The 14,627-nt window shown below is 42.3% G+C and overlaps 1 protein-coding gene across 2 annotated transcripts in view; it reads right to left on the bottom strand.

The window, feature by feature from the left end:
* The window catches only part of CUL1 (cullin 1), a 50,299-nt gene extending 36,351 nt beyond the window's left edge, over nucleotides 1-13,948 (bottom strand). The window contains exon 1 of one of the 2 annotated variants that reach the window (XM_061374935.1): nucleotides 13,814-13,948. The gene's annotated coding sequence lies outside the window, so the exon portion shown is untranslated. Of the gene's footprint in view, nucleotides 1-4,733; nucleotides 4,865-13,813 lie in introns of those variants that run through there. The other variant, XM_061374936.1, reaches the window with a different exon arrangement.
* Between the last annotated feature and the right edge of the window lie 679 nt (nucleotides 13,949-14,627).

Genomic DNA, 14,627 nt, shown 5'->3' with positions numbered 1-14,627 from the left:
ACATACCAGAATTCAATATATTCCTTACAAAACATACACTTAAAATTCAACCTTGCCATTCTGTTTCAGTACTTAAACAAATCGGTTATTTAAGGTAAATGGGAATAACGCACGATCACGCTGCACTGTAATACAGATCAGACCTTGTTTCTATTTAACTTCCTTATTCTGGACATCAAACCTGCTACAGTACTAATAATGATGGACTTTCACAACTGAGCAACAAAAGACAGAAAGAACAAAGGTCCACAGCGGCCATTCACCTCTTACTATAGGAAATACTCTGCACATCACACCCATGATCTTGGACTATGATTCTAAGTCAGCACTGTAACACATAGCTAGAAAATTAATTTGATGCCTACAGTCCAGGAGAAGAAACTTTTTGGTTGCTCAAATCAGGTACTATTTCAATTCTCCACAGCAGCAAGAGAAAACATAGTTACAGATCAAAGCAGTTATGGATGCCCCACCCCTGGCAGTGTTCAAGGCTAGTTAAACAGGGCTTTTGAGCAACCTGATCTAGTGGAAGGTGTTCCTGACCATTACTCTCCTATTAATCTCCAAGCATCAAGCAGCCTAGAGCCAGAATAAATTTTAGTAAAAATACTTTGGCATTAACTAATACAAAATACTTCAGTGCTGTATAAAAGTTTATAACAAAAAGCTAACTCCTTGCTAGCTAGCTAGCAGAGCATAACCATTGCAACAGCTCACAAATAGGCCAAGGTCCCTTCCCAGGCAGTCCCCAGGGCTCTTACTCAAGACACCTCTCCAGGTGCTGGCAAGAAGCAGCCACCTTTCCATTGCAAGCCCATGGTCACCAGCTGCGCAGCAGATGTGGAGTTTCCTCCTCTATGACAATGGAAATGTTTAACTTTCTTCTCTAATTAAGCAGCTCCTAGTTCTTATGTACCCTGGCACATCTACAAATACCACCTTTTCCCAGAATCTTGTAAACTCAAGGTGTTCCTCACTCACTGTACTAACTTTTCAATCCCTCACCCTAAATTAACCTTCTGTATTTAAGTCAGGATGTAGCCATCAAAAACAACGCTATCGGAATGAACTTCATTTTGATTTTAATTTTCTCATGCAGCCCATTACACACAAGTATTCGTTAAGCAATAAATTCCACTCCATTTAACAACATTACCTCACTATTGCTTAGCTGGCTTCCAATTTGAATTTCACAATTAAACACATGAATACAGAATGATAGGAGCACGTCACTAACTTTCTAGACTCAAATAATTTACTTCTTCCAGTTAGTTACTAGTTAACACAGTTGGGAAATGAAGCAATAGCTGAATAATGCTATAAACTATTATATTTTTGTTTCTCAGTTTCAGTCATGTGCAGGAAGAAAAATATAGGTAATTATTAATATATTACCCTAACAGAAGTAAAGTTTCACTACATAAGAATACTTTAACTACAAAAGCAAGCATTTGTACTTAGTGGTTAAAGTAAATGATGGTGTTAGATGTGCAGAGAGAGGGGTCAAATCTGGTCCACAGTAGTTACACTGCATCTCTCTACCCAACATCCCAATTACTACCTTTATAGAGAGGGAGAAGAGAGAGTTTAGATGTCCACTACTGGGCCTGCGTGCAACTGCCAAGAGCAAGGCACCCTCCCAAGAACTATGAATTCCTGCAGGTAAATTAAAACCTCAGAACCTCAACATCATTAAGTCATAACCTTTACATCAGTGAAATCTCTCACCTTCCAAACGCTGTTGGCAGGACCACGCACACATCAGTCTTGATCTGACCATCACTGTGCTTTCTGGCCCAAACAGATCAAGCTTGCTGGTGACCTGCTTCATGACAGCTCTTGAACCAGAGAACAGACTTCATTATATCTTCAGGACTAGCTGTATTTACATGAAAAAAACCCACCCCTGTCGTTTCCAGCTGATACACATACAACTTGATGCAGCTGTATGGCAGTGTTCAACACCATCTTATCTTGCAGCGCTGCATTCAAGCACTGCAGTTAAAACACTGTCAACCAAAACTGTCATTTCCGAAAAAAAAAACATTGTCCAAAGGACAATTTATGCCAAAACTTAGAACAACAGCCTTGACGGACAAAGAGATATTCTATTCCCTCCTTTGCATTACTAGGGGGAACATAACATGACACATGTCATAGGCAAGGAAACACATCGCATCCGAAAACAGTGGGTTTGTTTTTACTGATCATCTAATAATAAGCACTATTTCTTTTAGATACCCCATCTGAGAAAAACTATGTGTATGCTGAATGAGGCCTATTAAGAAAATGTGAAAAAGTGAACCCTATTTTCATCTAGAAAATATAATAAAAGCCACTGGATTTACAGCATCCAAATCCATTTGCTACAGTAACTACCATTTTTATGTCCTTATACAATATAACATTCAGCTTCACAGATCCAAGACCTATGCATTACCTGTTCTTCTCCCACAACCACTTATTTCCAAATCACAGATTCCAAGATAGCTTATTTCAATAGTTACAGATGGAATATGAAGTTGTCAGCTTCTTGCCCCAGTAAGACCTTAGAGGTCAAGGGCAAGGTTTTCCAGCTCACTAAAGAGCCTTGACAGCATTTTTCTGATGACATAGTAGAGAGGAACAGGGCCAAGACTTAGTAATTTCCAAGTGTTCGATCCTTTGTCTGATTTCAAAGAGTAGAACATGATTGTCACACCTAACAGCATGAGCTAAGGTGACCAGATTTAATCACGCTACAACCAAACACTTTAGGGAACAGAAGCAAGCTTCACTAATAAACTATCGTGGAGTGAGTGTCATTAAAAAGAAGTTCAAAGACCTTTGGTGTTTCAAGGTTTCCAAAGTTTACAAGTGTGTATTAAAGTCAGAATTTCACCTCTGTATGCTGCTTCAAATCAGTTTTCTAAAACTGAATGCAAGTTTCCCAGTAACAGAAGTACAGTACAAGTTCATTTGGACACTGGCTCCAGTTTGACATCTTTTGTAAAACCTGGTGCAGTGACCATGTTCACCTAGAAGGCCACTACAAGGATAATATCAGCCCTCTGGACTGACAAGGACACAGCACAATAAACATTTAACCTTTGACTTCAAAAGACAAAGAAAAGGAGTAAGTTTAATACAGCTACACACTAAAAATAAGAAATGAGATTCCTCTTGCCAGGCTCCTTCCTCCCTCTTTTTGCAGCTTGACTCCTCTAACTTATTCTATCCTACTCTCTTTTTGCTCCATTTCAGCAAGTCTGATCCAGAAATTCAATGGAAGCTCCTGTGTTCAGTAAGCAGCAACATTCAATAAGTGTCCCAAACAGTTTTACTCCCTCAAAGTTTCTGCTACCTCCAGAGTGAGCCAAGGTTATTTACCCAAGATATGCAATACTCATCAAACCAGTGCCATACAACACCAGCACACAGGTATTTTCAACTAAAACAGAAGCCCATTAAACATTACCTTTGTTCTAATGCAATCTGCTTGCTTGTTCTTACGCTATTTTAAATCAAGATACTGGATGCCATTTTATACCCTAGCTCACATAAATTTTGGATATTTGGTAAATATCCAAAGGCACATCAATTGTTTTCAGTGTTAGGCTGGATACAAAACTTATCACAAATAAACCAAACCCCTCTGGTAACCAAAGAAGTCAATTTATCATTCATATATCCTCTTACCAAACACAGACAGTTTCACATATGTGAAATGATCCATCCTACAAACCAGGCCTGAGATTCATCTTGAACATGCAAACACACCTTCTCAAAAGGCATGTAAATGCAAAGTACAGAGCTGAGAATATACCTCCCTCCTGTAAGATACAATTTACATGATTAATCCTATATAAGCACTGCAGTGGGTAGGGGGGGGACACATTTAAAAATGTCTTTGCACCAAGTTAAAAAACATCTCTTGAATCCTAAAGGATACAACCTCCATTAGATGGAATGGAAAAAGACAAGAAGCAATTCTATTTTGTCCCTGTAATCACTTGTACTCACAATTCATGATTTCAAATACACTTTTTATACCCATGTATCTGCATAGTGTTTACTTGACTTCAGTTGAAGTTACCATTATGAGCTCAAAACAGTAATGTAACAGCTTAGTTGAGCCATCATCCTGCATGAAATATTTTATAGCACTGACACTTCTGTCCAGAAGTATTTTAGGTCAGTAAATATACAGACTATAAACTAGGCAGACAGCTTATGCATGTGAAGTGACCCAATCCCTAAAGCAAGACTAGAAGCAAGTGTAATGTCCTTAGCACTTAACATGCTACGAATGTGTAATTAATGAACATATGGAGAATCTGTCCATAGCAAAAATCAAACCACACCTATGGCAAAAATCAGTTATTCCAGAAATCATACCAGTACAAGAAGAGAAGCACTGGAATCTTTTCTCCCTTGCAACATCAAAGATATTTAAGAGACAAATTATGCAAATTACAATGTTCAGTTCCTCTGTGTTATTACAGAATACTGAGTTACATGTAGTGTGAAAAGCTTTAGTTCATCTTATTTTCAACAGAGTTAATTTCATTCTGAGAAGGCATATGTATGCACACATACACTCCTCCTTTCTAAAAGTTGTCTTTAGGTGGTAAAAGCATCCTGCACAGCATGTAGAAGTAGCTTGGAGTAGAGGCAAGCATGCTTGATTTGCCAGTAGGTCAATATCCAGTTTTGTAAATTTGGCATAAAAGTTTGAGGAGTTGCTACTTCACCTCCCTGACAATGCCTCCATCCTGGGCTTCAGTGTTCTTCCTCTACTCCCTCCTCTTGATACCACTGATCAGAGCTGAAACACATGAAGCGCTACAAGAATTATGCTCCTACGTTACTTCATGTGCCAATGACTTAACTGCCAGCTGAAAAAATAAAACAAAAGCCTGGATGTGTTCTTCATAGCTAGAAAGACACCCAAATTTACCTTTATTTTCAAATTTAAACAAAAGACATGGAAGTAACTTGGAAATGCTGTGTTTACACCTTTCTTATTTATTTAAATTATGCACAGTCTTGATCACCAAAAGCCTTTTTAACTGACATGGTTTTAATTTTGGATGCCCAATTACAAGGGTTTTCCCAAAAGATTAATTACTATTTCTCAGAACAGCACCAAGCAAATTTGGATGTGCTGCTTTTCCATTTCTCTTTGCCTATTCTTTCACTAGTTCTTTAGCATTCTTCCTTTACTTTTTGATTCCAGCTTTACTCTTGTCTTCCTTCAGGAAATGGTACCTGCAATTCTTGACAAAGACCTTACTACAGTAACGCAATAGCTAATACAGCTCTAAAAACCCCACCATATACATACTGCCTAAAAAACAGAGGCTGCGTCTAGACTACACGATGTTTGCTGATGTATCTGTACATGCAAACTCTTCCTTCTGCACTTGTAGCTTAAGTAAACTTTAGTCAAAGTTAACATCCCTGCCAACAAGAAAAGTTTCATGGTATTTTACTGCATCAACATCAACTTTGCAAACAGTATCAGGGACTATACCCTTCACACTCCTATATAGGCAAAACTTCAGGTTTTGTTTACACACCTCAAAGGGAGTTCATTTTTTTGCTGTTTAAGTAATCCTTACATCAAAGCTTGTACACTTACTCCTAAGCTGAAATATCCTTTCTAACCTGAGGTCTCAGGTTTTCCTGTGCTACAAAGAGGTTGCAAACCCTCCGGTGTTTTTTAATTGAGCTTGATAGCTTCTTAAAATACTGATTATGCTCAGCTCTAACAACTTGGAAAAAGGAAGGCTGCAGACTATGAAAAGAGTAACACTGTGCAGAAAAAAAAATCAAGTCAAGACGTGAGCACATTAAAGAGGAGGAGGAGGAAAGGTTTACACGAGACAAAAGGCCTTGAGTATTCCCACTATCTGGAATAATAAATCATATATAAATATCCTATATTGATAAAACCTGCATTAAAAAAATACACATAACCCCTGAAGGACAATCACGTGAAGATGCATTTCTTGAATCAGACAGGAAAAGGCAGAAAAGGAAAACAAGGGAGGACAAGCCATGAAAATGTAATTCTAGATACTCAACACTGCCAAGCAGAAAACAGAAGAATACACCTTGGGTTTTTAGGAAATGAAAAGAGAAAGAGAAAAAGAGAAGGCAGCAGTGGCAAGTCACATGAAATGCAATTTAGCAAGAACAAATACAGAAGACTCTGGAAACTCTGAAATACTTTGGGCCAGTTTAGAAACCATATTGATCCTGCAAGGACAATTCTTACATGCAATTGTTTACCTAAATATCTTAATAGTCATTAAAACTTTAACTAAATCCACCTTAATGAGCTAAAACACCGTGATCCTACTGATCTCCACCAAGACAATCTTGGTATGGTCTTACAGTCCACTTCAGACACAGCATGATCTCTGCCAGAACCTGCAGGCAAGCCTCTGAACCCTGACACAAATGCCGTTCCATTATAACACCACATAGTGTATCACAACATGCAGTTTCACATCCACCTGTTAGACACAAACAGGAATTTACACCTGTAATAATGTTTCTATCCACCTGTAATGAGGTTTCGAAAGTTTTCCCATGCTCTGTGGAAGGTGATTGTTCTTACTAGTACTAACATTTACAAGCATAAAACAATTCTGGCTGGAATCTCTTCCCAACAGCTTGCTAATTTTACAGCATCTTCCATCTTGTTACTTTTGCAAGAGCTCAGCTGATCAAGGCAATGCAGTTTGCCACTTCAACTCATAAATAAAGATTACAGTCACACCGATTCGTCTTGCAAACAGTCTGACATTTTCAGATGTTCAAATATACCACAAGAGCATGGCTTAGGCACTGAAGAGCTTCCTCCTGCAGTCACCTTCATGCTTCATTCAGAAGTCATGAGGACTGCAACTATCATATAGTAAAAACAGTCTACAAATTCTAGGACTTGTTGCCATTACATTCATTCCATAGAATGGTTTAGATTAGCAGCGACCTTAAAGCTCATCCAGTTCCAGCCCCTGCCATGGGCAGGGACACCTTCCACTAGACCAGGTTGCTCAAAGCCCTGTCCAACTTGGCCTTGAAGACTCCTAGGGGTGATAGCTTTTTTCTTGTCTTCTTTTTAAGGTCTACATTAAGTGCACAGACGTATCTGCTAGCAATCCAGACTCCTACTGTGATATAAATGCTTCAAACATTGTTAGCAGTACAGCTCTTACATGTTTCGTAACATTGACAAAGCACACTTGCTTGCACAGAGATCAAGAAAAAGAATGAGAACTTTCTCATTGAACTCCTGAAAGGGATTCATACATGATTTTTCTGATTCAAATGAACTATTACAGCCCTAACTCCTATAGCAAAAAATCTATACCTCACAAAAAGTGAGTTCCATATAAATTCAGCATAATTTTCAGGACATTTTTAATCCATTTTGACCTCCGATGACAGCACCTGTGCCTGGTACACAAGTGAAACAGTTCAACTTAATTCTGTAGAAGTTCAAATTGACACACATGCCTAACAGCCACACTTAAATCCTGCTTCGTGCTGATTTAGCATGCACCATTAAGTTTTAAAGCTAAGCCTGCATTAGAACCTAACAAAATCAATTTAATTACTTAAGCACATACAGTTTGATTTTATACTACTCCTACTAGTGATGGCACTCTAGCAAAAGGCACACTATCAGAAACAACAAAACTTTTCCAGTACTGTCTCTGAAAAAAGCACAGTAAGAAAACAGTTTGTTTTCTTCAGAAAACACAGGATTTTTTAAAACACATGTTCAATTGTACAGTAAAGGTCTCTCCTTTGGTGACCCAAAAGCAAGCAGAACATTCACCCATGACATTACCACCATGAAGAGCAAGAAGGAAAGACTAGCAGCCAACAAAACAAATACTATTTCATAGAACCTTCTTTTCCCCCTCAATTTTGTCCTCTGAAACTTTAGATAAAACTTCCAGATGACAGTCTCCACTGCTGTGAGACTAGAGGAGCTTGCGAATTTACATACGAAATCAAGTGTAAATTACAGAGCAAACCAGGGTGAACTAAGGTCACATCAGCAGCCTTCCTTCTGAACTTTAATCCACATTAAGATTGTCCAACCTTAAACACACAGAGCAAGCCAAGTGACACCAGATGCAAAATGAAAACACAAACAAGAAGGTTTTAAGTTCAGCTACAGCTGAAACAGCATCTCTAAACCCACGTTTTTGTAGCTCCTGCTTTAAATATTGAAAATTAACTTTTGTCTACCTTGTATTAATGAATCAAATACATCTGGTCCCATTAGCAAAGCCACCGGTATCTCCATGAAAATGGGAGAAGAGAAACATGTACGTGTCTCCAAAGATCAGTGCATTACCAGAGTGAGAAGCTGTTCACATTGCATAAGCTTTCAATCATCATGATCCTCATCATCCTGTGTGTGAATAGTTTCCAGTTCTCCTCCACAGTAACACTAAGTTTGAGACATACAGCAACATTAACTAGAGGAAATCTAATGAAACTCAAAGACATGGAGCATTTTATATGAAGTGCACATACTTATAATTTAAAGAAAAACACAAGTCAACAGTATTGAACTAATACGTGAATTTAGTGCATAACTATTACAAAGACCTCAGAAAATATATTTGATTCTTTATTCTTAGTACTGATGTCAAGCAATGCCTCATACCTGCTATACCAAGCTATCAGTGAACCATATTGCCTCCAAATCAGATCAAAAGGGGAAGAAAAGGAGATAACATAATTTTTTCCTGAGTTTTTGGAAGAATTTCACAAAGTACGGTTTATTCAAGAATCACAGAATGGTTTGGGTTGGAAAAGACCTTAAAGCTTGTCTAGTTCCAACCCCCTGCCATAGGCATGGACACCTTTCACCAGCCCAGTGTGCTCCAAGCCCCGTGCAACCTGGCCTTGAACACTGCCAGGGATGGGGCAGCCACAGCTTGTCTGGGCAACCTGTGCTAGTGTCTCACCACCCTCAGAGTGAAGAATGCTTTTCTAGTACCTCATCTAAATATTCCCTCTGTCAGTTTAAAGCCATTTCCCCTTGTCCTCTTACCACATGTCCTGGTAAAAAAACTATCTTTCCTGTAAGCCCCCTTCAAGTGCTGAAAGGGCTCAATAAGGTCTCCCTGAAACCTTCTCTTCTCCAGACTCAACAACCTCAACTCTCTCTGCCTTTATTCACAGGAGAGTAATTCCATCCTTCTGATCATTTCTGTGGCCCTTCTCGGACCTGCTCTAACCAGTCCTTGACTTTCTTGTGCTGGAGGCCCCAGAGCTGGATGCAGTACTCCAAAGCGCAGTCTCATGAGAGCAGAATAGAGGTGGAGAATCATCTCCCTCAACCTGTTGGTCACACTTCATTTTACAAGTCCAGGATATAACTGGCAAAGAAGGTAGGGCAATCTTGAGGATAAAATACAAGAGATCCCAACTCTGGCAGAAATTTACGTATTACTCTATATCAGTTTCCTGAAGTGCCAAATAGAATTAGCATTTCTCTGTTTTTTGTAGTAGTCTTCATTTATTTTTTTCAAGACTCATAGATGAAGAGGGATTTGAAAAATGTTATATTAAACAGACTGCAATAGAATAACTGTTTGGTGTATTAAAAATATGTAAATAAAATGTATTTCATTTTGACCTGTACCATTTATAAGAAGAGGTGAGGTAGCAATACGGAGCAGCTCGCTGTTGAGGCATCAGAGGTTCTGCAGGTAAAAAGAAAACTGTCAGAAAAGTATCCACTGGAATACACATTATTTCCTAAACCAGTGGTTTTCCCAGCAGCTGTACCAGAACTGTTCCCTCATCTAACCTCACATAACTACTCACGCTGGATAATGCAACAAGGGTTTAAATCTGACAATATTCCACATCTGTTGTTACATTAAAGGCTACACTTTAATTTTTAACAAAGATTAAGAGGTTACATTAAAGTTATAGCACTAAAGCAGAGCACATCAGCTCAGGAAAGTTTTATTACCAAGTAATTTCATAGAATCACAGAATGGTTTGGGTTGGAAAGAACCTTAGGATCATCCGGTTCCAACCCCCTGAAATGGGCAGGGATGCCTCACACTAGACCATGTCACCAAAGACTCTGTCCAACCCAGCCTTGAACACTGACAGGGATGGAACATTTACAGCTTCTCTGGGCAACCTGTGCCAGTGCCTCAGCACCCGACAGTAAAGACCTTTCTAACTTCAACTTCCCCTGTCATGTCTGCAGCACGTATGAACTGCAGTGTTGTAAAAAACATCAACAGTGAGTCTGTAGTAGTCTTCTACTGGAAAACCTACAGCTCTTACAATAAGATAGCAAGTTCCTTATATAGACAAGCTCAACAGCTCTCTATAATTTTCCAGCCATTACATTTTCTTGCCTTTTTCTTACTGAAAGTTCTCCTCCAGCAAGTAAGGGAAACTCAAGGGTCTCTGTGAAAAATGAAAGAGCACTTCAAGCTTGCATGCTGCATAGCATACATCTTTCACCTAGGCCTCTCACTGTTGGTTCCAACAACCACTTTACATGGAGATCATCTTGAAAAACACAGTAATCAGAAGGTTTTATTAGTTTATAATGCTAGCACCTAAGTAGTCCATTTACAGCAAGTTTATGCATTCGTAAAGCATATGCAGAACTTCCAAGACCAAATATTCCACACTCTTTCTTCCAGCTCTGCACAACAGGAAGACTGTATCAACCTGGAAGCTGCTGGGACTGCCTGTGCACATCTTCCTGGCATGCCCATCCAAGTGGGACACATAGCCTGTTCTCCTCCTGATGCACAGACAGACCCTGTTGGACAGCATGGGAAGTATATCAGAAGCACTAATGCAGCCACCTTGTACCTCAATCCAATTCTGCTCCCAGCGAGTTAGAAAATCCTAGTTGAAAAGTACTCCACATGACATCAGTATCCACCTGCAACACACTGACAACCTCTTACTAAGACAACCTCCTCATTTCACATCCATGACACAAACTTTTTGATGTTAAGAGTGGTACAAGAACAAGGGGGACATCTTTAAAGCTGTTTCATCCACTTGGAATTCTTTTTAAGGAAAAACAACTTAATGCCAAGAAGACAACTCCAGATATACTCAATTCACACAACCACTGACACCCAGGATGTGACTCATCATTAAGCTGGTCCCTACCGAAATAATTGTGAGTCTACAAAATTAAGCATGACTTGAGAAACACAGCAGATGAAAAGCAGTACTTGGAGATCTTAACATATAAGTTGTAAGAAAACACTTTTTAAGCTGAACATCTGAGGTAACTCTCTCAAAGGACTCAGTACTGTTTTCATAACAATACAATTAGAATATAAGAGCTTGCACCAAAGCTAAGAATAAGCTAAATTCAGCCTCAAATCAGTATCCAAATAAGGGTGTGCATCAACCTAGCTTAAATTAAATGATTTAAAGCAATGCAATTTTCCCATGCTGGAAGTCTACGTAACAGGCCCATGTTATAAGGCAAGTTTAAACCAGTGTATAAAGGACTACGGTGGAAGAAGACTTATTTATTTAAGTGAGCACAACTATTTCGCCAGTCAAGGAGGAAGGTGCATATGCCTCATTTAAGTGGCAAAACTAAGAAACTTCTCTACATGACCCCTGGATAGGCAATGGAAAGTCTCTTCCAGAAGGATCATTCAGGTCAGAAGCCTTGTTCAGCTGCTTTAAGTGTTAGCAAGTTACAAGGACTCGCATGTACTCAGCCGAGAGAAGAAGCAGCTGTCAATGCTAGGTACTGAACCTGGATTCTAGAGTTCAGTGTATAAATTACTCCCAAGATCATATGTGCTCCCCATGCCTCTGTGGGACAATCAAGTCCAGTGTTTCAAGTGCATCTCAAAGGCGATGATATGACCCTGAAATACAACCAATCATAAGAACCAAAGCAACTAAGATGTAAAATAAGAAGATGGGCAGCAAATGGTGAGAAACAGGATAAGTCACAAAGCAGGAGGGGGAAAGTTTTCTTTCTAGTAGTCACCAGCAGAGACACAAAGTCAATCCAACACAGATACCTAACCATTGATAGGCAACATTACAGTAGTTATTCATGACCATCTCTGGAGCAAAAAGCCATGCACTTGGGCACCTATGAAGTATCTTACTACTCCCCCAAAGAGAAAGCATCCCAAACACATCCTGTATCAACTAAGTAACAATTCACAATATGGTATTGCAAACAACATTTGGCCTAATTTCAGTTACATTGCCATGGACCATTCCTCCTAGTCCAGCCCAAAGGATTTCCAAGACAGAAATCCTTTCTTTTTCCCAGACTAGCATCAGGGTATGTGTATATTAAGGGGGAGGTATATGATTACATATGAACACATATAGCGGAAAAGGTCATTGAGGAAGAAGGCAACAAAACAAATGAAAACTAAATAAGGTAAATCAAGTAAGTAATCTGTGTCCTCTCTGTGCAGACTGACACAGAGAGGTTTAGATCCCTTTCTCCTCAAAGGCATAGCTGGAGGATTTAAATACAAAGTAGGGGAGACAGCACGTGAGTTTACAAAGGAAAGGAGTATGTGGGAAGGAAAGAGTATTAGGTGAGATCACAAGGAAAGTTTTAATGACGGCAAAATAAGATCAGGAAGGCAAGAAAACATGGTGAAGGAAAGAGTTACTGGGGGGAAGAAAACTGAAAGGGGGAAGGTAACAGGGGGATAGTGATGGAATATAACTTGAAAATAAGAAAGTATGGGAAAAGATCCCAGTAAGTAAAGTTCGCTGCTAGTGGCAAACCTACTGGGAAACAAACTAGGTGATTATTTGCAATGACAAAAAAACCCAAACAAAAGCAGGTCTAGTAATGTAGATTGAGGCAGTAAACGCACAAAGACAGACAGATAAAAGGTTACAGGGGGCACCTTCCCTGGTATGGCCGCAACAGTAGGTGGCAAGAAGAGGAGGAAGCCTGATGCAGTCCTTGACAGTGAGAGAAACCTGGAGAAAGTAACAAGGAGGAGCTGGGGGGAATATCCTCCAGCAGCCACAACGGTGCTGAGGGCACACTGAGTTTCTCTAGGTGCAGCCAAACAGCTCCTGAACAGTCCCAAGCGTCACTAGAGCTCTGGGGATAGCTGGGGTTGAAGATGATGAAAGGAGGCAGCACAGAGGACAGGGAGGACAGCAGGCAGGTGAACACCCTAAAACAGTGCCCAGTGAGGTTACGGACAAAAGCTCATGTGCAGCATAGAGCAGGCCCTGGGATAGCTGGGGTGGGCAGTCCCGGGGCCGGGGGGCTGAGAAAGGGCTCGGGGCTGCGGGAAGCCGGGCCCGAGAGAGAAAGGCAGGGGCAGCCACCGAGGCGTCCCTGGCCATGCGGGTCCGTGGTCACGGGGGAGGGCAGGGAGGCGGAAGGGAAAGGTAGGGCCGGGCCGGAGGGAGGGAGCGGGCAGGCCGGGGCAGCCGGCGGGGCGGGCTCCCGCGCCCCAACGGGGGCGATGCATTCCGAGTGCGCAGTTAGCGGCCTCCTCGCTCCGGCCCGGCCCGCGCCTCCCGGAGCCGGATCCGCGAGCGGGCCGGACAAGAGCTCCCACCGCCTCCCTGCCTTCGGAGCCAGGTGCGCGCCCGGGAGAAGAAAGGCGGGCGGGCGGGCAGCCCGGGCCCGGCCTCTCCTTGCCCAGCTCCCGCTCCCCACAGCGTGACTCAGTGCCGGGCCCCGCTCCGCCAGGCCCGCGCGGCCTCGGCCCAGCAGAGCCGTCGCCTCTCCCCAGGCCCAGCACAGCCTCGCTGCGACACAACGCCGCGGCCTCCCCGCACTCACCAGCATCGCGCGTCCCGCAGAGTCAGGCCGCGTCCGCCCGCCCCTTCCGCCTCCGCCAGGCCCGGATCTGCCGCCGCTGCCTCCCCCCTTTGCGCGGCGCGGAGAGCGCTGAGGCGCCGCCCCTCACCGCTCGCTCCGCCCCGCCTGACGGCGCGGGGGGAAGGTCTCGGGGTTCTCGGCGTTCTGGGCCACCCGCTCCCTACCGCCGCTCCCTTGAAGGGGAGTGATGGACGCTGTGAGGGAGGGCGCTGGAGCGGCAGTACCGCGAGGCCTTTCCCCGCCAGTAGGGCAGGGTGAATTGGGGTGACCTGGGCCCGGCCGCGGCCTCCCAGGAGAAGAGTTGCGGGACCTGGCTGCGGCTGCCCTAGGGCCTGCTGGGCACACTCTCCCGGGAGGGGTTAGAGGAGCAAGGGGGTCGGCCCGTTCACAGCTGGGGACCGTCGAGCAGCCAGCCATCGCCTCTCCCGTCAGGCCCCTGCCGGAGGGGCCATTGCTACGACCCCTCCCGAAGTTAGACCAGTGCCACAGGAGCTGTTGGATTTCTGTCAGGAGGACACCTTTATTAGAAGTGCCAAGACTTTTCCCCATCCATAACTAAGAAGCTGCTTTTGTAATTATGAAAATTGTGAGTTTCTGGTGTGCCCTGGGTAGACTGAGCTACACCATACCCAGTCTTGGAGCCTGAGTGGATGGCACAGCTGCGCATTAACAGCTTGCCCGTGTTGAGTGTTAAACCAAGCTGCCAGGCTCTTTGAATAACTCACATCAAGAGCCATTACCTTGAGGTGAACATTTAAAACTTTGATAGTGATTA

The sequence above is a fragment of the Neopsephotus bourkii genome, unplaced genomic scaffold (genome assembly GCF_033783945.1).
Source record: "Neopsephotus bourkii isolate Nb327-2 ecotype Australia unplaced genomic scaffold, CSIRO-AGI_Nbou_v1 NB_1655, whole genome shotgun sequence".
In the NCBI taxonomy this organism is placed as follows: Eukaryota; Metazoa; Chordata; class Aves; order Psittaciformes; family Psittacidae; genus Neopsephotus; species Neopsephotus bourkii.
This window is presented reverse-complemented; position numbering and strand designations above follow the sequence as displayed.